We start from the raw sequence: 22,421 nt of genomic DNA on the forward strand, positions 1-22,421 counted from the left end.
CCACTTCGCCATCCCCACCAGTGAATAATAAGTATTATAGATCATGTTGCAAAACACTTTCATTTTGATGATGAACAAGGTGAACTTAGCCTGATGGCCAGAGGAATCCAGTGCCCATGTATGTGCATATATATATATACACACACAAATATATATATATATATATATTTCTCCTTAAGACCTTAAAACCTTGAGAGAGGCAGAAGAAGTAGGAAGAAGTAAAAGAGAGAAAAGTAAAAGAAAGTCCTCAGAAGAAAGAAATGCACAAGAACTAAGGTAAGATTACAATCTAAAAGGAAGCCAAAGAATGTTATTTAGACTCTTCTTGTTTTTTTTTTAAAGTTTTTTATCTTTTTAAATGAAAGCTTCTTTTTATTTATTTATTTATTTATTTATTGTTGGCTGTGTTGGGTCTTCGTTTCTGTGCGAGGGCTTTCTCTAGTTGCGGCGAGCGGGGGCCACTCTTCATCGCGGTGCGCGGGCCTCTCACTGTTGCGACCTCTCTTGTTGCGGAGCACAAGCTCCAGACGCGCAGGCTCAGTAGTTGTGGCTCACGGGCCTAGTTGCTCTGCGGCATGTGGTATCTTCCCAGACCAGGGCTCGAACCCATGTCGCCTGCATTGGCAGGCAGATTCTCAACCACTACGCCACCAGGGAAGCCCATATCTTTATTTATTTTTTTAAATTAATTTATTTATTTTTGGCTGCGTTGGGTTTTCGTTGCTGCACGCGGGCTTTCTCTAGTTGCAGTGAACGGGGGCTACTCTTCGTTGCGGTGCGCGGGCTTCTCATTGCTGTGGCTTCTCTTGTTGTGGGCTCTAGGTGCACAGGCTTCAGTAGTTGTGGCTGACGGGCTTGGTTGTTCCATGGCATGTGGGATCTTCCTGGACCAGGGCTCGAACCTGTGTCCCCTGCATTGGCAGGCAGATTCTCAACCACTGCGCCACCAGGGAAGCCCACTCTTCTTGTTTTTTGGCTAGGTAACAAACAAAAAGAAGTGGGTAACAAGATAAATTAGGCATACAAAACTAAAGCAAGAGGGCTGATAATTGATGAGAAAAGAGCCCTCGGGGGATAAGGCAGAGGGAGAGAGAGGCGGACCAGAAGGGGATGCTCTGCAAGAAGCCTGGGTCCATCATCATCAACCTCGTGAAGTTCACTGCAGGCTGGCACGTGCTGGGTGTTTAGGAGGGACAGAAAAGAGGAAGGTGTTGGTCCCTTGACGTCAGTTACTGATGGTGAGGATGAAGAAGAGTAAGGAGAGCTAATCTATGGAGTGTGGAGGTGAGGGACAGCTCTTGGGTAGGTAAGGATCTAGGCACTGTGGCCTTCAAATCTCAGCCTTGATGCCGATTAGCTGTGTGATCTCAGCCAGGTTACTTAGCCTCTCTGTTGAGGCTTGAATTTATGTTGAGCAGCCTCAGCCTGCTCAACATAAGTTCAAGGATAATACTGTGTGCTTCATAGGGTTGTTGTAGGATTACGTGAGATAGCGTGTCAAATGCCTTGCTTTTGGCACCTGGCACTCACTGAATAGCCATTGTTTTCCCCAGTGATCAAAGCAGGCAGTGGTGGCTGTGGCCACTTTCTGACCCACATCCAAGTGTGAGTAAGAACCGTGACCTTCTGTTGCTTTGGACACTGTCAGGTCCTCAGAGGACAGGAAACCGAGTTGGCGAGCTGCCCCCTCCTTCTACCTTGATTGATGGTGAGATTGGGGTGGGTTTCATCTGGGGTCAGCTGTGTGGGTAGCAACTGGGTCCATTTTTATTTGCAGGTTATGGTGTGCCGTTACTTAGCACATTTGCTTTTTCAAAATGCCTTAATGGAATGCTATAGTAAAAAGAGAAAAATCTTTCATTTGTATGTGTGTGTCATCCAAATGATATTTTTAAAGATTTATTTTTGTGTGTTCACGATGTTCTTGAATAATCTTTCCATAAGTACGGTCAAAGATAAAACACGTGGTACACAAAATCTGGTCGTGCATATTTTAGAGTATGACTGTCTTTTGACCAGCCCTGGGCTCCATTTCCCGAGTTCTGCACTGTGTTTCCTTAGGACGGCTTGCGTGAGCTGGTTTGCTGACTGGGAGACTTTTGAACGCAGACCAAGCTAATGGTGGTGCCCTCTGCCAGTGTCACCCTTTCCCCTTTTCCACCCACAGCTTGGCTCTCTGTCTGGACTCGTGGAGGCCAGACTCTTTGTGTCTCAGTCATTTATTCAACAAATATCCGATGAACACCTTTGCTGTGCTGGGTGCTGGGCTGGGCTTTGTGGGATATAGTGGTGAATAAGATGGGCAAGGTAGCTGGTCTCATGCTGCACATGAAGTAATGAGAAAATAGAGTGTCTAAGGGTCTATGTCAATGAGGGTGGTCTGAGAAGGCTTCTCTGAATAAGGATTATTTCTATAAAAATCTGAATGACATGAAAAAGCCCACCGTATGAAGACAGAGGGAGGCTACTCCCAGCCAGAAGCAGAGTAAGAACCAAGGCCCTGAGGTTGGAACTAAGGTTGACTTGTTCGAAGAACTGAACAGTGGTTAGTGCGGCCGAGGTCTAGTGAGTGATGGGGAAAGTGGCAGTAATTTAAGAGAATTTAAGGCCAACGGCCAGGGCAAAGGCCTGCTGTAAACAAAATACCATAGACTGGGTGGCTTAAACAACAGATATTTATTCTCTTACAGATCTGGAGGCTGGGAAGTCTGAGATCAGGGTGCCAGCCTGGCTGGGTTCTGCTGAGGGCTCTCTTCCTGGCTTGTAGATGGCCATCTTCTTGCTGTGTTTTCACATGGTAGGGAGAGAGAAAGAAAGAGGGTAAGCTCTATGGTCTTTTCTTATAAGGGCTTTAATCCCATCATGGGATGCTTCACCCTCATGACCTCATCTATCCTAATTATCTCCCAAAGGTCTCACCTCCAAATAACTTTTCCACCAGGGGTTAGGGTTTCCACATATGAATTTTGGGAGATACAAACATTCCATCCGTATCAATGAATTTCACTGTTAAGCATTATGGAACCCTTGAGTCCTGTGCTGTTATCTTAGAGAGGGAGGGAGAGGAGGGCCTTGTGGCAGCAAAAGCACTTGGCCAAAGGCTGAGGGAGAGCATGGCTTGTTAGGGTTTATCTCTTTTTGCCTTACATCTCTGCTTCTCTCTGTGGATCCACTTTCTCTGCATTTCTGGGCCACGTGGCCAAAGACGGCCTCACCTAACTGTAGAGTTTTGCATCTCTGCCATCCAGAGATCAGCCCAGAGTGAGCTGGAATCTCTCTGTTGTAATTCCAAATTCCAGAAAGTTCCTGATTCCAGGGGGAGAATCTGATTGGCTCAGATCTCTGCTCTGATGCTTCGTGGTCCAGGGGGTAGGGCCGTGGGATGTGATCTCATGGACGGGTACCCACCCTGGGACTCTGTGGATATGGCTGGGGTAGCAGTTCCCTAAGATGAGCCTCACTGTCGTCAGGGCACCAAGAGGTACCCAAAGGTGTCAACTCTCAAGAGTTGGAGGGAAACGCAGCAGTTGTGAGTCTGCCTCTGTTCCCACTCAGCTACACCCAGCTCTCTGGGTTCCTAGGTCAGCTTCAGACTGGGAAGGGAGATGGTCCTCCCCAGGCACCACAGAGAAGGCAGTATCAGGAGTTTGAGAGCCAAGAGACCCACACAGGAAAGCAGAGAGTAGGCGGAGCCTGGCTAGAGGGTGCCGAGGTCCTCGGTGCCACCACAGAAGAGCCTTGCTGTGTGGACTCCGGAGGTGGTTGTCAGGATTATAGAGCCGCCCAGGAACGTGACTTGCTGGTGGACACTTGCTGGTCTGCCCTTTCCTCACACCTTTAAAAGTGAGGTCCTCTGGTGAGGACTTTCACTGCCACAAGGTCACCAGGGTCTGGAGCGACTCTTGGGATCCAGGTGATGAGGTTGGAGCGGAAGGAACATTCCAGGCTCCTCAGAACTGATTGAGATCTCCATGACCCATCCTGAGCCTCACCTTGGAGTCACCCCAGTGAATCCTGGGCTCCCTTTTCTTGTTCCCTTCCACTGCTCAAGTCTGCTTCCCTCTCTTACACACTTCTGTTCCATTCTCTAGCTGTTTCCTCGAGTGTAGACCTGTTCTTTCCAACGAGTTAACTGAAAGCTACCCGAAGTCAGGGGTGGCTGTGGGAGGTTCCCTTTTCTGTGTGACTCGTACGGTCCTGGACACAGCAAAGGCTCTTGGCAAATATTTGTCCACTGAATTGAAAATGGTTTGTGAGAGGACTTCCCTGGTGGTCCAGTGGTTAAGAATCTGCCTTCCAATGCAGGGGATGCGGGTTCCATCCCTGGTCGGGGAACTAAGATCCCACATGCCGTGGGGCAACTAAGCCCACACGCCACAACTACTGAGCCCGCGTGCCACAACTACTGAGCCCATGTGCCGCAACTACGAAGCCCGCACGCCACAACTACTGAGCCCACACGCCACAACTACTGAGCCCGTGCGCCACACTACTGAGCCCACGTGCCGCAACGAAGACTCGACGCAGCCAAAAATAAATAATAAATAAATAAATATTAAAAGAAAAAAAAAGGAAAGAAAATGGTTTGTGAGTCTGACCTATTCTCAATTAACCAAGGACCAAAGTGGGTCTATGGGATGGGTCCATATCTATGCAGTAGATGTCAGAATCACCAATCATCAGTCATTTACTTATCACCTTTGCGGCTTTTGCCATATTTGCATTCTACCCATGCAATTACTAATTACTTTCTGCTTTTCTTTAAAGTGGCGCACATTTTTCACTTAGAAAATTTATTTTAACAGGAAACTTTCTCCCATGACCGTGCATGAAAACGACTTTTAACCTTCCGGTAAACAGGAGGTGATTGTAAAAATAGATACACATCTCTTAAATAGAAAGCATGTGTCCATTGCCCTGTGAATCATCTTGAGAGGTCCAGTAACACACACATCACACTTTGGGGAATTCTGATTTATATGATGGGTGAGGATGCGTTCAGAAAAATGCCAGCTGGCCCTGGACACACTTCTGGATCTTGGACAACCTGCCATTCTGTGATGTGTGGGCATGGCAGCCAGGGGCTGCCGCTTGCTGTGGGCCTCACCGAAGAGGCAGCTTGGGTTACCAGCAAGAGGGCCCAAGGAAGGCTCTGGTGCTTTTCTCTCATCTTTGGGGGCTCCCTGCTGCTTCCCTCCTGCCCTGGTCCAGGCTCCTCCCTCCTGCCGGAATAGAACTCACTCTTCTCCTTTCCCTGTCAGCTGCTAGCCCTGAGAACAGCTATGGTGGAGGAGGTGGAGGAGGTGGAGGAGGAGGAAGAGAGGGGAAGGGGGAGGAGGAGAGGGAGGAGATGGGGAAGGGGAGGAGGAGGGGAGGAAGAGAGGGAGGAGATGGAGGAGGGAGAGGAGAAGGAAGAGGGGGATGAGGAGGAAGAGGGGGCTGAGGAGGAGGGGTAGGCCTCATGGCATGGGAAGGGGAACTGGGCCTGTAGAACAAAGGCTGGGCAGTTGGCTTGGAGGCAGAGAGAGCAGGATGAGGGGCTGGAAAATGGAGGGGAGGGGGCTGAGAGGTGCAGAGGGTTGACCATGATACTTTGCCCCAGGAAAGCAGTTTTGGCTGAGAACAAGAAGACAGCACAGTGCATATTTGTCTCTTGAGCCTTGAGCCGCTGGCTGCGTGGACAAGCACAAAAGCAACATTTTGATTCTTATCTTGCAATGGGTAACCCTTCTGCAGGATGAAAGACTTTACAGTAAAAGGCAAGGTACAAATGTAAAAACAATAGAGTTATTTTTAGGGTAAAGATTCTCTCCCTCATTCTCTCTGTCTTGGATGTTTGGACTTGGCTTAATTACCAGTTTGGATTTCAGCAGCTTAAGAGGTCAAATGACACAGCAGATCATCAATAAACCTCCAGATTCCAAATCTGCTGTGTTCTGGCTCACTGTAGACACAGAAGCTCCTAGAGCTGGCAGGGACCTTGGTGTGAAGCATCTCTTCAGAGCCCCTTGGCTGAGCTACTTCCAGCATACCCGGCAACTCCAGAATCTGACCATGAGCCTGGTGAGGGACTTTCCTGGCAGGTGACCTCCTAGCTTTTCAGGGCCCATCCAGCATTGTCCAGGCTGCTGATGCCTGAAGCTGCAGTCCCTGCCTTCTGCACCCCAGACCTCCGGCTCCTGCGCAAATATCATTGTAGTTTAGGACAAGTCTTTGCAAGGATGTTGGGAACCAGTGTGCCTGGCCAGAGGCACCAGAGGACTGGAGGGGCCCTTGCAAGCTCCTGGCGAGTATTCTTCTTGTGCCTCTAGATCAGTTTACTCAGAGGGTGACCCAGGCTGGTGTGCTTCTGGATGGGTAAAGCAGCCACCATATGTATATGCTTGTGTTTGAGTTCTGAATTTATCTTTTTGCTTTATTTCAGACAAGTCATTTAACCTCTCACATCTAAGTTGACTGTCTAGTTTGAATGCCAGTTCTGCCACTTGCTAGCTGTGTGACCTTGGGCAAGTTCTTAACCTCTCTATTCCTCTATTTCTCTGTAAAATGGTGATAATTATTGTACCACATGTCTCAGGGTTGTGATGATTAAGAAGCTTGACATACATTAGTATATAGAGGTCCTAGAGTTGTGTCCGGTGGGCATTAAGCACCATGCAGAAGTGTGAGCTACTGACATCATCTGGGGCTCCCGCCTCCACCACCCCCTTTTTTAAAGTAGTCTTTTATTTTTTCAAGGTTCAGGTGTACCTCTTTTTCCACCACCCCTTTTGTACTAGGCAGGTGTCTGAAGCAGTGTTGGTTGGTGCCCACCTCCTGATACTGCTGCCACACTAACCTTCCATCCTTGAGCCTGGGTATCCTGTATCCCGCTGTGTGTGTATCATCCAATTTGCGTCTGTTCCCCCACCCTCCTTAATTCTGTCAAGTAACAAGGCTCTGTTCCCCCCAGTCTTCCTGCCCTCCCCCCATGATCACCTGCCTCACCTTTCTCCCAGTTTACTGCTGTCTTCATCCCTGTTCCTGCTCCTCCGCTTTCAGTAGCCCTGCCCCACCTCCATCCTACTAGGTGTCCAGGTGTTAAGTAGGCTTCCACTGAAGTCTAGTGCAGATCCACCCATCATCTCCTGGGGGTCCTCTGCTTGCCCCCTCAGGGCTCCAGAAGGGCTGACTCCAGGGAGAAATTCTCCTCTCTGCCTCAGACCCCTCCTCGACCACATGGCCCGTGCCCTTGGCCATAAACTCTTCTCTCAGGTTCCTTGCACGTGGGAGAAGCCCTGAGGGCAGCCCGTGTTGCTTCCCAGGGTCACTCCTAGCTGCTCGGTCACTGTGTTGCTTCTGCCATTTTGAAGGCCTTTCCTTACACCCTGGTCCTCACTGCGGCTCTCCACTCCCTCTGTGGCCTGGCTGGCATCTGTTGATGGCCTGTCTGACATTCTGGTTCCGTCCCCGTGGTTTCTGGGCTCTTTGCAGCCACCCTCCAAGGCTCAAGTCTCCGACCTGTTCTCCTTTAGGTCTCTCCCTTGGAGATGTCATCAGTTACCACGGCATCAGCACCGCGGGTTTCTCTCTATAGTGACCTTGACTTCTGCTCTGCGTGTGGCTGTGTGTCCCCACTGGTCTCAGGGCGCATACCCTCGAGACATCGAGACCCAAGCTCCCCAGCCTGCCCTCCAAGCTGGCTGCTCCTCTTGATTCCCTCTGCTAACCACGGGGACAGGGAAGTCCTTTCCGGCTCAGTCCCCCAGCACTGTGTCCGCCCCTCCCATCCCTGTGGGCAGCCTGCCTCTTGCAGCTGTTCTTCCTTCCCCTCAGCTCCTCTCCCCTCACCAGCCTGGGATCTGGTCCTTCCCTTGGGTGGACTCGTGCAGATTTCTCAGTGGTCTGTTCTTCCTGGTCTATCCTCAGGCTCCCTCCAGATTGCAGTGCTGCCTGTATCATGGGAAACCTTTAACGACTCCAGGGGCCGGGACACGGGCCCCAAACCTCTCAGCACAGAGTTCAGAGTCCCCGAGCTGAATCCTAAGCAGCAGTTGCCTTCTTGCTCCCTCTCCGGAGACATCCTGGGAGGTTAGTTTCATGTGTCAGCTTGGCTCAGTCCGAGTCCCAGCTGGTTAATCAAACACAAAGCTAAGTGTTGCTGCGAAGGTATTTTGTGAATGCGGTTAGCATCTACAGTCCTTTTACCTTAAGTAAAGAAGATTGCCCTAGATGATGTGGATGGGCCCCATCTAGTCAACTGAGGTGTCCCCGAGAAGGAATTCTGCCTGCACACTGCGGTATCAACTCCTCCTGCATTTTCAGGCTACAGTCTGTCTTAGAAATTCAGACTTGTCAGCCCCCATGATCACGTGAGCCGGTTCCTTACAAGAAATCATTCTGTGTGTGTGTGTGTGTGTGTGTGTGTGTGTGTGTGTGTGTGTATGTGTGTAAATATACATATACACACGTATATACATATACATGCCTATAGATAATGTATGTATGTATTCCTGTATGTTAGGGTTTGTTTCTCTGCAAACCCTAACTGGTATACCCCCTCTGGCTTGGCCCAGACCTCACCTTCTGGAACCCTCCTCTGAGTAGCCAGCCTCCAGAAGCTGTGCCTTTCAACCTATTCCGAGTGCCCTGACTGTCTGGATCCCTCCTTGACTTTGCTCACATAGTGCCTGGTGGGGTTACACAGCGTTAAGGTTGTACACTCACTATTAGATTCATTTTTTAAAAAATTTTTTTGGCCACATCGTGTGGCTTGCGGGATCTCAGTTCCCCGACCAGGAATTGAACCCGGGCCACGGCAATGAAAGCCCAGAATCCCAACCACTAGGCCACCAGGGAACACCCCACAATTCGATTCTCGAGGAGAGGTATTCCTTTTGTGCTTCTTGTTGTTTTTAATTGAAGTATCGTTGATTTACAATGTTGTGTTAGTTTTAGGTGTACAGCAAAGTGAATTAGTTTTACAAACATATGTATCTATTTTTTTTCAGATTCCTTTCCTTTATAGGTTATTACAAAATATTGAGTATAGTTCCCTGTGCTATTACAGTAGGTCCTTGTTGGTTATCTATTTTATATATATAGTAGTGTGTATTTGTTAATTCCAAGCTCCTAGTTTATCCCTCCCTGTTCCCTTTCCCCTTTGGTAACCATGTTTGTTTTCTATGTCTGTGGGTCTATTTCTGTTTTGTATATAAGTTCATTTGCATCATTTTTTTTTTTTTTTTTAGATTCCACATATAAGCGATATCATATGATATTTGTCTTTCTCTGTCTGGCTTACTTCGCTTAGTATGAGAATCTCTAGGTCCATTTTGTGGTTCTTTGACTCTTCCTCAGCTCCCAGAAGAACTGGGTACGTAGTAGGTGGTCACCAAGTATTTGCTGGATGAATGAATGTGGGGGGATTTGGTGGTAAGTTGGGGATGGTGGTGACCCTAAGCTGATTACACTTGCCTGGATTTTCAGTGGGGGAGAATCAAGGGTATCTAACCCAAGGACATTCTTCAAAGAGTTGGTTTACTCTTTATGTGTTTGAGGCCTGAGGCTCTAAAATATACCCAGACTGCACTTCTTTCCCTTGTTCATTCTCTCCCTGCCCAGCAATGGTTTCCAGATCATAAGATAGAAGTTCAGACATAGCAGAGGAGATCAAGACTTGAAACTCCTGTGTTTCCGGACAGTCATTTGGTTGGTGGATACACCTTGATTTTTGTAGTGCTTAGAACTGCATCTTGCTCATGGTTGAATATGATTCTTGGATTTGCCTCCTAAGTGGCCATTCCTTGGGTATCTCCAGGGAGTTCCAAGTGGAAAACCACAGAAGTGCCCATATACATTCGGACAGCTGAGTAGACTTCAGGACCAGGGCATCCTCAGGACCTGGAGCCCAGCCTCTACCACGCAGACTGACTCCTTCTGGGTCCCTGGTGATGTGTCATTCGTTCAAGGAGTCCCTGCCTTGAGCTAGGGAGCTTTTCAGTTTTAACAAAAGCCAAGACCTTCCTGGAATTTTCTTTTAAAGACCTAGTACGTAACCCTGCTTTACCTCTGCTGGGACGTTTTGAAACCCTCATGCTTTCTCTTTTAACCAAAAACACCACTCCTGTTGGTAGGCCAGGCAGGGTTAATGAGCCCAAGGGAAATGACTTTTGAAATGGCTCAAATTCCTTTAATTTTGTCGTTTTATGGAAAGGTCAAATAATTGGGAAAAAAAAAAGCCTTCGATGAGGAGTTATATTTAGGGTTTACAAAAAAGCACACTTTGTTGATAAAATATGAACTGTTTGAAAGATTTATAAGAGTCTAAAATCCTGCATAGCCCTTGAGAATTTCAAGCAGCAGGAAACCACTGTGATATTTTTAAAACAAGTATTTATAAAAGTAATTGGGTACTCTTGATGTGGAATAAGGAGGAAAAAAAAAAACTGGTAAGGAACTATATTGGACTTGACATAAAAGCGAGGTATGTAATTTGGGAGCAGAATGAAGGGCGAGGGACGCGCACACACAGTACCTGCGGGCCTCTCTCGCTCTGAAGAGCTGGTGGCAGGGGCAGAACGGTGCTGGGAGGGAGGAGGGCGCTTTGGGGCCTGCAGGCAGTGCCCAGGTATCGGAGCTAATTTCTGAAACCCCAGTTTAAAACTCCGAGGCCCTCTAAAACTGATTACATGCAAACGGGACAGAAAACACATGTTTCTGAGAACATTTTGGTTAAAATTAAAAATGTGGCAGAGACCGTGCCAATAATTTACTTGAGAATATCCCAACCAGATGCTGCTAGCCCGTAATTCCGAGTAATTTGCCAAAATTATGTATTTACTTTAATCCTAGAGATGAAGTTAAAATATGCATGGTTTTTGTTATTTGTGATGCAAAAAAAAAAAAAAATCCCATGTGATTTCTGCTAATACCGGATGGAGGACAAAGAAATGGGCAGGACGTCTATTAACTACTACTCGAACCCATAGTGGAGCAAAAATGCTGTCAGATCCTCAAAAAGTGCAAGACCCTAGGAAGTTAGGCAAACATTTTTGGGTAGAACGTTAATTCATGAAATGACAACCTTGCATTAAGAAAGACAGTGTTTCTACTGGTAATCGAGTTCTAATTCCTGAGTGGCTCCCACTCATGGACATATCATATTATGTGATGCCAAACATTTGGATGAAAATGGGAAAAAAAACTTCTGTCAGCTGTCTGGATTTCTGTTCTCTATAAAGCCAAATAACCAAATAGTGGGGCTAGCTGGTCGGCAGACATTTTTTTTGGTTCTTATTTAGATGTTTAGCATCTAACTGGACAGAGGCAATTTAACATAGTGGGTAAGCATGCAGGCTCTGAAGCCAGATTACGTAGGTTCAAATCCTGGCTTTGCCATGTATGAGCTGTGGGGTAGTTACTTAAGTTCTCTGTGTTGACTGTTCTCATCTGTAAAATGGGTGTAATAACAGTATCTACCTTGTAGAGTTGTTCTGAAGGTTAAATGAGTTAATACTTGGTATAGTACTTAGTATAATACCTGAACACAGAAAAGCCCTCAATAAATATTATTCATCTTCATTCTTTATAGTATTTGAGACCTAGGGGAGGGAGTCCTTGCATTTATGCCTTTTGTGCCTTTGACAAACGAAAAGTGTTACTTGGAGGGGGAGAGATTTTTAAAAAATTGTAAAATATACATTTACCATTTTCACCATTTTTTAAGTGTACAGTTCAGTGGCATTAGTATATTCACATTGTTGTACAATCATCATCATTACCCATCTACAGAAGAGGATTTTTTATTATAAAAATACCATCTGGGATCCATGGCCACCTGTCCACACCTCAGCTTGGCCCTTGTCCTCTGTCTCCTGAACTATTACAGTGACCTGGTAGCAGGCTTCCTGCTCCCTCTAATTCGTATGTAGCTCTAGACTAGTCCTTCTAAGATGCAAATCTGATCTCTGTTAGTCCTTTAGGGTCTTTCCACAGCCTCCCACCCCCTATACCATTCCTACAGGATAAAGCCTGGCCTCACTAGCATGGCATTTAATTAATTAATTAATTAATTTTGGCCATGCTGCGCGACATGCGGGATCTTAGTTGCCCCACCAGGGATCGAACCCGTGCCCCCTGCAGTGGAAGCACAGAGTCTTAACCACTGGACCACAGGGGAAGTCCCGAGGCATTTAAAACTTCGTGCCTGAGGGCCCAGTACTTGGTACACAGGCTCCAAGAAATGTTTGGAGGTTTCTGAACACGTGCTAGCTATTCAGATAGGGAGAGGGATAGAGGGATCCAGGAATCATGCCCATTTTATGGATGAAAGGTGGTGTGGGTTTCAGGCTGGGATGGAGCCCCACTTATGACTGGGTGCTGTTCGGCGTCTGTCTTATTGCACACAATTTGAGGGGCACCAGGAACCAGGCAGCGTTCTCTGCTCCAGTCTCCTGTTTGGGGTTGGTCCATGCATGTAAAATGGTACTGCCAATGAGTTGGGTCTAAGGAGATCTGGGTTCCAGTTCTGTCTCTGCCCCTCATTTGTGGGGGGACCCGATCATTCTTCCTTCGTCTCTAAAGTGAGGTTGGGCCTCGTTGGTCTCTGCAGGAGTGGATGAGGCCTGGGAGGGTGCAGGGTGCTGGCTTCTCTCCAAAGGGTGGGGAGGCGCGGTCGGAGGGAGAAGGAGGGGCCTCCTTATTTTTCACTCTGCCTAGTGAGTTGCGTGGCTCTTGGCACCTGCTCGCATTCAGAAAATGTGCAGCCCAAGGTCTGGTCCAGAGAAGACCCCAGTTAGGTGTCTGCGGATTGAAGGAATGATTTCGGTTGTCAGTGACACTTTTGATGGTCCTTCACTCGTGAACCGTACTCTCTTTCCTTCGGGTCTAATAATCAGCACCCACCCCCCATCGTCTCCCCTCTGCGTTAGCTAGCATGCCTTACGTTAGCTATCCACTGGCCTGTCCTTATTCCACAGTTCACCTTGGGGAATTGACACGTTTCTTCTGGATGCTTCAAAAAATAACCTCAGTGCTCACTAGGCTCCATTCCTGCAACTTGCTGTTTCTTACCCTTGCCCCATTGCTTTGGAAATGATCCCAGAGCTCTCTTACAGATGGGACAAGGATCTCCCTGGAGGGGTGCAACTTCTATACAGCTCCCCCTACACCCCCAAATCTGTGGAGAGGCTGCTCTGTAGGGCACCTCTCCTTTTGACCTGTTTTCTGAGTGATTCTCATCTCACATGAAGGTGGCGTCTCGTGCAAGCTGCCCCCAGGGAAGGCTCTGCTTATTGTCTTGAGTCGAGGAAAGGTTGCAAAGCTGCTTTTTTTTAAGTATCTGCAGTGTGATCTGAGGGTATTGACGACGTTAGGATTAGGCAAGGAAGATCCCTGCCTGCTAAGAAGTTTCCATCAAGTCTCCCTTTTCTGCTATTTTCCTGGTTTCAAGAAAGGCTCAAAAAGCTCCCCCTTCCACACTTTGGGGGCAAGAATGGTACCATCTGTAGGACACACTTGAGAACTTGTGGTCATTGTCACAGCCAGAAGAGCCCAGCCCAAGAATGCGTGGATTAAATTGTCCACCCCATCAGAAGGAGGGGTTCGGGAGCTGACCTCCCTCTTGGTGCTCAAGGGACGGACCACGCGGGGCTGCCGGTACTGTGCTTGACAGTGCTGGTCATTGACAGACGGTGCATTTGCAGGGAGCAAATGGACTAAGCAAGCTTTTTTCTTCTTTCAAATCTGAGGAATGTGTGAAAGGTGAGAGTGTCAGGCCAGAAAGGAGTGGCCACTAACTGTGCCTCTGGCACTCCCACCCGGCCAGCCCAGGCCACTCCCGGGCCACAGCCCCATTGGCTGTCAGTTTGTCAACAACTCAGACTGAGGTGCTCTGTCCGTGGGGCTCTGCTGGCGCAGGGGAGACTGAGGAGCAAGGGGTGGAGGGTCGGCTCCCAGGAGACTGTTTATTTCTGATGAGGAATTTTGCTGGCAGTTAGGCCAGGTTGCCGCTGGGAAAACACAAATGCGTTAGTGATGATCTGGTGCTCGCACGTGCACCCATGCACACACCCTTGCCCGTGCGGACACACACGTGCACCCACACCTCTGTGCGCACACACTCATGGGCCTTCGTGCCCCTACACACGCCATCCATGCACGAACACGAGCACGCACTCACACACACATGGACACACCCTCACCTCGCAGCTCCTTTATTAAGTAGGAGAACATAAGCATCAAACAACACCCTATTTGTAGAAGCAATAAACCTAGCAGAAATTAATACGATCAATGCCAACCCCAAATCTCATACTTTACTCTTGTAACTGAATACTTCATCTTTTTCTTTCTCTCTTTCTCATTCCTCTTTAAGAAGAGAAGCCGCTGCTTCTCACTCTTACTTTGGCTTTGAAAGCTGCCCTTGAGCCTTATTTTCGGCTCTGACCAGAATGAAAGCTCTCACTCTGCCTTTTCTGGGTGTGGTGGCATTTTGTGGCATCCGGAATCAGCCTGCCTGGGTTTGTAGGGCAACTCTGACACTTATTGGCTGTGTGAACTGGGGCAAGTCACCTAACTCTTTGTACCTCAGTTTCCTTGTCTGTAAAATGGGGATAATAACAGCACCACCTTTTGGGGGTATTTTGAGAATTAAATAAACGCTGAGCCCAGTGCCTGGCACAAAGATGTATCTGATAAATACTAATAATGATTAGTTTCCTCCTGCCCCTGACTATTCTTTGGAGAGACTCTTGGCTGTCTTGGGCTCTTGTACTCCAACACCCAAGTATTTGTGCTTTGGGGAACAAACCGTCTTTCTTTTCCACGTGAGCTGGAAAAGAAGGAGCCAGCATGATTAGACACATTCTTCATGATTCCTTTCTCCAATCCGTAGGCTTCTGTCTACCTGATTGTCTCTGTTTTTACCCTTTTGAGCTATAGTGGGGATTATTCCTAATTTGCATCACATGGTTCCTTAGCAACCCTCACTAATATAGGATTAGGTACAAAAATACTTTTGGTTAGAATTTCAAACATCTTAATTTATTGTAGACCATTGCTTTAAAAAAATATTTTCTTTGATTTTTTTCCTACCTTATTTCAAAAGTAATGCAAATTCACTGTAAAACATTTAGAATAACCAGATAATATGAACAAAAATCACCCTCCTGTCAGCATCTTGCTGTACATCCTTCCAGTTTTAAACATGTATATACATATATATTTGTACCAAATGGGAATTGTTGTGCCATTCTTTTTGTAAATAGCCCCTACCTCCATTTCATAATGTCCATCTATCCATAATGTTTTTTTTTCCTAAATAAATTTGTTTATTTATTTATTTTTGGCTGCTTTGGGTCTTCGTTGGGGCGCGTGGGCTCTCTCTAGATGAGGTGAGCGGGGACTACTCTTCGTTGCGGTGCGCGGGCTTCTCACTGCGGTGGCTTCTCTTGTTGCAGAGCACGGGCTCTAGGTGCGCGGGCTTCAGTAGTTGTGGCTCACAGGCTCTAGAGCACAGCCTCAGTAGTCGTGGCACATGGGCTTAGTTGCTCCGCGGCATGTGGGATCTTCCTGGGCCAGGGCTCGAACCTGTGTCCCCTGCATTGGCAGGCGATTCTTAACCACTGCGCCGCCAGGGAAGTCCTATCCATAATGTTTTTAAATGATTTTTTTAACTTTTTAAATTTATTTTTTATTGACATATAGTTGATTTACAATGTTGTGTTAATTTCTGCTCTACAGCAGTGATTCAGTTATACATATATTAACATTCTTTTTTTTTTAATATCCTTTTCCATCATGGTTTATCACAGGATATTGAATATAGTTCCGTGTGCTATACAGTAGGACCTTGTTATCCGTTCTATATATCATAGTTTGCATCTGCTAACCCCAGACTCCCACTCCATCCCTCCCCCACTTTAAAATTATTTTTAAAAGAAGATAATATTTTAAATCAGATGAGATGTGGCTTCTCCAGGAAAAACGCAGTATCTGTGTACACTCTAAGTGGAGAGGAGGTAGCTGTGTGGTGGCAGTGAGCTGGATTTACTGCCCCTAGGGGTGGCCCAGCCATGGACCCCTGTGGGAAGGGCAGGGAGGATGCAGTTAGATTGTGGGTGGGAAAAGCATCTCCCCATCCTGACTTTTCTCTTGCAACCAGAGATGGCTTTCAACCCAGGTGCGAGCGGATAGATCGACAGCCTGCTGCCATTGGCATTTACCGACACCAGGGTAGTTACAGGGAAATATGAACCCTCTGGGACCTGGCCATGGGGCAGAGTGATGCAGGGCTCGCTTCCCAGGGAAGCAGGCAGTGGTTCACATAGAGGCCGGAGCCAAACTGTCTGTGTTCAAGTCCCACTACTGCCGCATGTTAGGTTTGTGATGTTGGGCAAATCTTTCTCTGTGCCTCAGTTTCCTTATCTATGAAATGAAGATTATGAGTGAATCTACCTCATAATGTAGTTGTATGGATTAAGTTAACATGCACAGACAGAACACTTAGAACAGCGTCTGGTCTATAATAAGTACAGCATGAGCTTTGCTTGCAGATATTACAGTTTTAGGGCAGTGGCTCTAATATACCACTGGTGGCTCTGTCCCACCCAGATCAATGGAATCAGAACCTTTGTCATCGTCGTGGACCCCAGGCAGAAGGGCTTGTTTTTTTTCTCCCCCGGATGATCCTAACGTGTAGCCGAGGCTGAGAACCATACAGCAGAGAAGGAGCCGGCTACCCAGTCCAGTCTTTGATTGACGACAACACTTCACTGTTAGGGGGGGCAGGTGGCAGTACTTGGGAGCTGCCTATTGCTAAGGTAATTTGATAAGAAGGCCACTAGACTGGGGTGGCCTTAGCGACCTTGGTAGCCTGCATAAGCAAACCCAAGCTTAAGCCAGAGTCAGTGCACCCGAATCTAAGAAAACAAAATCCAAGAACAACTAATTATCAACAGCCAACTAGATTTACTTGAATCTGAGAAAATGAAACTCAAGAACAATTATCCTGTCAATCAAATAACTAGATTTTCCCAATTAAGGTAACTGTTTTAAGCTACAGCCAATTAAATGATTGCTTTGCTTTGCTTCCGTCTCTCCACCCTAGCCCCTGCCTTCCTTGCTCATATATAAAGTCTTCAAAGTTTCACGTGCCTCAGTTCACCTTTTTTCACTCTGCAGAAATGAGGATTTGCCCTGGCAGCTCAAGGCTACACCGTGCAGTAGTCCCCAAGCCTAGCCCCTGAAGAACTTGGAGAAGAGATTCTTGGGTTTGATTCTTGAACTTGGAGATTCCCGGAGATTCTTATTCAGAGGGTCTGCAGCAGGGCTGAGGAATCTAGATTTTGAAAAGCTCCCAGGGTAGTGGCTGGTCTAGCCGTTGCCAGTTACAAATCCTCCACTTCTCTGCGCCTCAGTTTCCTCAGCTGTAAAATGGGGATAACAGTACACCTTGCAAGGTTGTTGTGAGGATTAGGGGCATGAGGACCCTGCCTTTATTCAGACCTGCTGGGGCCCCACAGCTGACAGGGTGGATGTGGAGACAGTAGTGGCAAACAGCTGAGTAGGCCTCACCCCTGTGTCCTCAGGCTGGCTGTGCCCCCAGGCCAAGCTGGACGGGGGCCGGGATTCACACTCAGGTGTGGCCAGTGCTTGACCACCACACCCTTGGGGCCTCTTTCTGAGCCCCCCAAGTCTCCTGTTCTCCTGTGTGGGGAATGGATCTCTATTGTATTAGATTTGTGTGGCTGCTGTAACAAACTCCCACAACCTTAGTGGGGTAAAACAACAACAGTTTATCATCTTACTCGTGTAGGTTCTACATCCAATATGGGTTTCACTGGGCTACAATCAAGGTGTCAGCATGGCTGTGTTCCCTACGGAGGCTCTAAAGGAAAATGAATTTCCTTGCCTTTTCCAGCTTAGAGAGGCTGCCTTTCTCCATCTTTAAAGCCAGAAAGGGCAGGTTGAGTCCTTGCTGAGACAGTATTACTCTGATCTCGTCTTCTGCCTCCCTCTTCCACTTCTAAGGATGCTGGGGATTCCATTGGACCCTCCTGAATCATCCAGGATAATCTCCTTATATTAAGGTCAGCTGATTAGCAACCTTTATTCACCTTTGCCGTGGAAAGTGACATATTCACAGGTTCTGGGGATTAGGATGTGGACAAGATTGGGAGCCATTTTGCTGCCCACCATTTCTATTGTCTTGAACAATTTTTTATTTTTTTAATTAAAAAATTTGTTATTGGAGTATAGTTGATTTACAATGTTGTGTTAGTTTCAGGTGTACGGCAAAGTGAGTCAATTATACATATCCTATATCCACTCTATTTTAGATTCTTTTCTCAGATAGTTCATTACAGAGTATTGTGTAGAGTTCCCTGTGCTATACAGTAGGTTCCTAATAGTTATCTGTTTTATATATAGTAGTGTGTACATGTCAACCCCAATCTCCCAATTTATCCCTCCCCTGCCCTTTTCCCCCGGCAACCATACATTTGTCTTCTACATCTGCGACTATTTCTGTTTTGTAAATAGGTTCATTTGTACCATTTTTTAAGATTCCACGTATAAGTGATATTATGTATTATTTGTCATTCTCTGACTTATTTCACTAAGCTTAATATTCTCTAGGTCCATCCGTGTTGCTGCAAATGGCATTATTTTGTTCTTTTTTTATGGCTGAGTAATATTCTATTGTATATACGTACCACATCTTCTTTATCCATTCCTCTGTTGATGGACATTTAGGTTGTTTCCATGTCTTGGCTATTGTAAACAGCGCTGCAATGAACATTGGGGTGCATGTATCTTTCTGAATTATGTTTTTTTCCAGATATATGCCCAGGAGTGGGATTGCTGAATCATATGGCAACACTATTTTTAGTTTTTTAAAGAACCTCCACAGTGTTCTCCATAGTGGCTGTATCAATTTACATTCCCACCAACAGTGCAGGAGGGTTCCCTTTTCTCCACACCCTCTCCAGCATTTATTGTTTGTAGATTTTTTTGATGATGGCCATTCTGATCGCTGTGAGGTGATACCTCATTGTAGTTTTGATTTGCATTTTTCTAATAATTAGTGATGTTGAGCATCTTTTCATGTTTGAACAATTTTTTAGATCGTTTTCTGTTATTGATTTTCTGTTATTGTTTTCTGTTATTGATTTATGGACTGCTTACAGATGTAAACTCCCTATCCAGATGTAAACTCCCCGAAGACTAAAACTGTATCTCGTTCTTACATGAATTGCCTACGACTTGATCTTCAAACCCGGACTCCTGGTACCCCTGGGGGTATGGGAGAACTTTCCAAGGGGATGTGAGCAAAGGTAGTTCCAAAGGAATCCACTTAAGTGTCCTTTGCTCAAGCACATCTGCCTGAGAACGTACCCACTGTGGAGGCCAGTTCTCCTTTTCTCCTACTCCTTCCAGATGCTTTTCTCTCACTTTCTCAAAGAAAGACTCAGCCCTCCCCCACCCTAAAGTGCCAAACAGTGACATTCAAAATACTGATGTCTGTGAAAACCTCATATTGATTAAGACTCTATACACCAACATTTGTAATATATCTACAATGCCTTGATCATATGTGTAGAAATAATACTTGCAATGATAGCTCAATCCAAAGGAAAAATTGTTAACATTCAGAGCCTAATGGTTGCAGAAATAAAAAAGTAAATTAGAATTTCAATTTATATATTTTTTCCTGCATTAAATTATGATAGGATGATTAATAAAAGACTTTCTAGCATAAAAATTACAATACAGTAAAATTCTGTGAGGAAAAGTAAATATGATTTCAAGGAGGAAAAAGGAAAAATGTAAACTTTTCTGACTCGTAAAGAAGAGTTTGTTCATGTATTTTTTCAAATAGCTGATGGTGCGTATCAAATTGCCATGGCATTTGGATTCCATTGGAAACATTTACGAGTGATGTAACAGTTTTATATTTTATAAAATGTCAGTATTTACAATACCGTGGGAATTGCATGTTTTGTACTATTTAAATTTATGATGAAAATGTGCAAGGGCCTACATAGGGTATCGAAATTCTTTTAGGAGTAATATGAGCTTAAAAGTTTAAAGGCCGTCGGCCCTATGGCACATTATATATAGTGGGTGCTTAAAAATGTTTGTATTTGAAGAGGGATTTAAGTGAAGTTTGTAAAACATTAGAAAGAATACAGTTAAAGTGGTCACACAAGCTTAAAACGAGAACGTTTTCATGAATAAGATTCTCTGATGAATGGCTTGGATGTGCACCTTTTGACAGCTGGTGAGCGTATTTGGGGTCTCTGTGTGTTTCATTTTTCCAATAACAACTACTTCTTCCATTCTCTGCCACCGGTTGTGCTACAGTTCAGTTCAGTTCTGACACTAACTACCCAGAGTTAGCACAGACCTCATGCTTAAGGGCTCAGTCCCACAAGACTGCCCCCACTTCAGGTGCCAGGTGTGAATGGGGGCCCCAGGCTACCTGCACTCTGTCTGGCCAACTACAGATTGGGGGTTCCCATGACCCCCATCCACACTCAGGTTCCATAATTTGCTAGAATGACCCAAAATTCAGGAAAGTGCTGTACTTACAATGATAGTTTTATCATGAAGGGTAAGACTCAAGAACAGCCAAATAGAAGAGATGCATAGGACGAAGTTGGGGGGAGACCGAGCTTCCGTGCCGTCTCTCGGGTGCCGACCTCCTGTCACATCCGTGTGTTCACCAACCTGAAAGCTCCCGCAGCCTCGTGTTTCAAATTTTTATCCCAGTTTCATTACATAGGCATGATTGATTAAATCATTGGCCATTGTTGACTGGGCTCAATCTCTAGCCCCTCTCCTCTCTCTAGAGGTCAGGTCTGTGCAGGGTTGGGTGGGGCTGAAATTTCCAACCCTCTACTCCTGTGGTCGGTTTCTCTGGCATCCAGCTGCCATCCTGAAGCTATTTAGAGGGTCTGCCAAAGGTCACCTCATTAGCATAATTTCAGGTAAGGTTAAAGGAAGTCATTAGGAATAACAAAAGACATTCCCATCACTCAGAAAATTCCAAGGGTTTTAGGAGCTCTGTGCCAGCCACCTAGGACAAAGACCAAATACTGTATATGTAATTCTATTATACCACACCGGCATCCTAAGAAATCAGGAATCTTCTTTCTCAGTCTGGGAAGTTGGGGGATGGCTTAAGGGAGCAGGGGCATATGTGACCTTATGGCCTTTGTCAAGTCTCAGAGGAACAGCACTTGGGAAGGCTCTTGTTAGAGATTTTAGTTGCTCATTTAACCAACCAGCCAACCAACCACACCACCAACAGTGTGCTGGGTCCAAGGCTATAGGAGCCTAGGAGCCAGGAGATGGAGTTTGGAGAGGGGGCAGGAAGTACAGAGTTGAATTAAGCACAGTTCCTGCCCTGAAGGAGCCTACAGTCCATGGAGAAATACACAGCCTCTTGGCCTTTCCAAGCTTTTCCTGGAGATCATCTCTCTCTGCTATCCTCTGCTATCCTGTTAGGATTGTGTCTCACTGATAGAACATGCTTCTGGTGGAAGGGGATTCTGCTGTCCACACTGCCTGCCATTGGGAGCAGGGTGCCCAGTGTGGCAGCTGCCTGTCTCTCTCCCCCTGCACATCCCCCTGGATGACCCCTGTACTCTCCCTCACCTATGCTCTAGGCCGCCTTGGTCTGTTGATTCCTCCTTAGCAGGGACAAGTCCATTTTTAGGAGTGATGAGTGGATGGAAAAATGTCACAAGTCACTCATGACAGATGTCGCCAAAGCTTAATTAAGACCAGACAGTTTCAGCTCAGGAACTTTATAGATGATGTGGGAAGAATGCTTGGTCACAAGGGTCTCAGGCAAGCTCCTCTTATGCATCTGTGTGTCTTTTGTGCAGAGAGGTCAGCTCTACAATGTGGGGGCTGCAAAATGTGTAACATGTTGTTTCTGCCCTCGTGGAGGTTACAGTTAAATTTTTTAAAATTGGTGTGTGAAGAGAAAGAAGACGTTAAATTATATTTGTATTCCTACTGCCAATACCTCCTCAGAGAGAGAGAGAGAGAGAAAGAGGGAGATTGGATTTTGGAGTCTGTCCCTGGTGCTCGGATTCTGCCTCTCTCTGCTAAGGGAGGCTGTGGGTCTGTCTGCTGGGTTTCGGAGGTGAATAAGCCATGAGCCTTAGGTTAGGATTTTGGAAGAGATTTTGATGGGGAATTAGTCAAGACTGGGCATTAGGAGGGAGGTTGCTGAGGAAGCTGTGGGTTAGAAGAGATCAGAGATGTGAAGGAGAGAAATGGGGAAAGAGGGTTTGATTAAGTGTTGGTATGGATTATGAATTAGATCCCCTTTGATGTTCTAGAAGAGATGCCAGCAAAGATTGGAATTCTAATTATTTCTGATCTCTAAACTGTACTTCCTGAAATGGGATATCAGACACTGGACC

The sequence above is a fragment of the Balaenoptera ricei genome, chromosome 3 (assembly GCF_028023285.1).
Source record: "Balaenoptera ricei isolate mBalRic1 chromosome 3, mBalRic1.hap2, whole genome shotgun sequence".
Lineage (NCBI taxonomy): Eukaryota > Metazoa > Chordata > Mammalia > Artiodactyla > Balaenopteridae > Balaenoptera > Balaenoptera ricei.